Below are 298 nucleotides of genomic sequence, written 5' to 3'. Positions count from 1 at the left end.
TGTCCGTTAGACACTGCGTTGGAACGAAACGACTTCCGTGCTCAATGAGCCCTGTGTCTATGACACCGAAGTCTCCAAGTCTCGCTGGTTTCGACAGCGCTCACGGGCAGAGCCCAACTTCGTCTTCCGCACGCGGTGCCATGTCGGACCGTGTATCCGCGGCATCGAGGGATGTAAATACTAGGTTCGATGAGCCCGAGCGTCGCGCTCCGCGCACGCTATCAGTGAGAAGTGATCTCGTTGGGGACATGGAGGTGGTCGACTACGAGTCAAACACTCCTATTCCCGGGTGGAATGA

The sequence above is a fragment of the Plasmopara halstedii genome (genome assembly GCF_900000015.1).
Source record: "Plasmopara halstedii genome assembly, contig: Scaffold_3120, whole genome shotgun sequence".
In the NCBI taxonomy this organism is placed as follows: Eukaryota; Oomycota; class Peronosporomycetes; order Peronosporales; family Peronosporaceae; genus Plasmopara; species Plasmopara halstedii.
Note: the sequence above shows the minus strand (reverse complement) of the source record.